Here is a 2,699-nt window from a genome sequence, read left to right as displayed (position 1 = left end):
TTTTGGTTACGCTGTAGTTATATCATATGTTTTCAAAATATTGGAAGCAGTTTAAATAAGACAAACAGTCTCAGCATTTTAGCTAGTTTTTCTTCAAAAGACCCAGTTTCGGGAAAGAAATGACATGTCCCAACTACTTTTGTCTCCGAAACCCCTAAGTCATTAGGGGTTGTACTATATATACTTCAATATACTTCTGTATTTACGCAAGTTTGTGTATATACACACACACACACACACACACACACACACACACACACACACACACACACACACACACACACACACACACACACACACACACACACACACACACACACACACACACACACACACACACACACACACACACACACACACACACACACACACACACACACACACACACACACACACACACACACACACACACACACACACACACACACACACACACACACACACACACACACACACACACACACACACACACACACACACACACACACACACACACACACACACACACACACACACACACACACACACACACACACACACACACACACACACACACACACACACACACACATATATATATATATATATATATATATATATATATATATATATATATATATATATATATATATATATATATATATATATATATATATATATATATATATATATATATATACAAACTTGCGTAAATACAGAAGTATATTTATTTACTTAGGGGTTTCGGAGACAGGAGTAGTTGGGACATGACATTTCTTTCCCGAAACTGGGTCGTTTGAAGAAAAACTAGCTAAAATGTCGAGACTGTTTGTCTTATTTAAACTCTCTTCCAATGTTTTGAAAACATATGATATAACTACAGTGTAACCAAAAAAAAGGCAAAATGTCTGGAACTGTCTCTTAATTTTAGGAGAGGTTTGCTCTCTACTAGGTAGTATTTTTTTCTTCAACATTGATGAAAAAATATTTGATGAGACTTAGTAATTTCCAAAATTTCTTATGTTTGCAAATCTATTTTTTACTAATTCCTATTATTCTTGCAAAGTTCCTTAATTTTCAAAATTATATCTTTTTCAAACCCTAAACTAATCTACAGATTTTCTATATAAAATTTCAAGACCTTCATAATGTTGTATAAATAGCAGACTTATTTTTCTTATACATGTTTTTAGGTGATTTTTATTGTTACTTTTGCAGAAACTAAACATGCCTCTTCAAATGATTATATAGTATATTTATGTTGTCATACTATTCTTTATCCTTTAATATTCATGAAAGATAAAGCCAATTTTTTGGTCATTCTCTCTTGCATATCCGCTAATTGTAAATCTAATTCTCACCATCTTAAACCATAGTCGAACTTCAGCAATAACATTGGTTTGCTTCATATAAACTGAGATTCTTCTGTTCATTTCAATATACAAAATGAGAATATATATCCAACAATGCCCTTGCAATTATAGTGGGGCGTGAAGGATATGTTTTTAATGCGTTCAAGTAAAATGACTGTCTTTGAAGAAAGATGCCTCATCAATAAGAGTCCCGTATGCTTTCAATTATTAGGATATTTAATTTTGTAGCCTGATGTAATCCATGAACAACAGGGAAAACTTAGTTTCATTTGGAATTCTTGTTTTTCTAAGAAAATGTTCTTCTCTTTGAAGAGCAGAACATTCCTCTTCAAATGCTAGCACAGTATGAAAATACTGTCATATTAACAACTCACTGCAGCATTACAGCACTTAAGGCCGAAATAACAATGCTTGCTTCTCTATATAGTTCTATTCTAATCCCACCTCTTTACACCCTTCCAAAAAGTTCCCATTTTCCTAAAATGTTGTGAAACGACATCCTCAACCCCTATTGGGAACTACCTACTTCTTCGTGTGGCCCTAGACGGTTATCCGAGGAGGATGACCTGTGTCATTCTATAATCTTTCGTTTGCAGAAAATGTCCTATGCATGTCATCATTTCTCTCATTGTAACCCTAGTTAGCGACATTGGCCCAATTTTTGGGGTCATCTTAATATTTGAGATATGTTCCGATAACCAAAACAATCAGTGGACTGGATTTTCTCTGGAAAACATCTAAAATATCCTATTTTGTTCTTTGAAGATTCCACACTTCAGAATCGTAGCTAACTACTACCATTACTGTTATTTTCATTATCAGAAATTTGATGATCAGATTTATCTTTCCAATCTTCCAAACTATTTTCAACTGTGAAAAAATATCCCGGGCCTTGGCTATTCTACTTTTAGCATATTCACTGCACCCCTGTCTTTACAAATAATAGTACTTAGGTAAGTGAAGCTGCCAACTTGATTGAACTTATTGTTATTCAACATCAGCTTTTCACCTTCACTTGTTCCTTGTATTAGCGACTTTGTCTTCTCACCATTAATTTTCAAACCTATTCTTCCAACTCAGAATTCTTGCACCTTAAACTCTGAAAACCTCTAAAACCTCATTCATTCTGATAACATTCTCAACTAGAATGTTTAAATCATCAGCATAAATTAATTCTTAGAAAATTTACTTCCCCAATTGAATCTGTATTCTCCCATTGCCTTGCTTTGTTTATTATTATTATATTGCTCTCAATATGTTATCAATCTTATATTATTAATGAAAAATGAAGCCAATCTTTTTGCAATTTCTTCTAGTATATCTGCAGATTGTAAATATCATTCTGAC

The sequence above is a fragment of the Artemia sp. Qi Xiang Cuo genome, chromosome 9 (assembly GCF_049724085.1).
Source record: "Artemia sp. Qi Xiang Cuo chromosome 9, ASM4972408v1, whole genome shotgun sequence".
Lineage (NCBI taxonomy): Eukaryota > Metazoa > Arthropoda > Branchiopoda > Anostraca > Artemiidae > Artemia > Artemia sp. Qi Xiang Cuo.
This window is presented reverse-complemented; position numbering follows the sequence as displayed.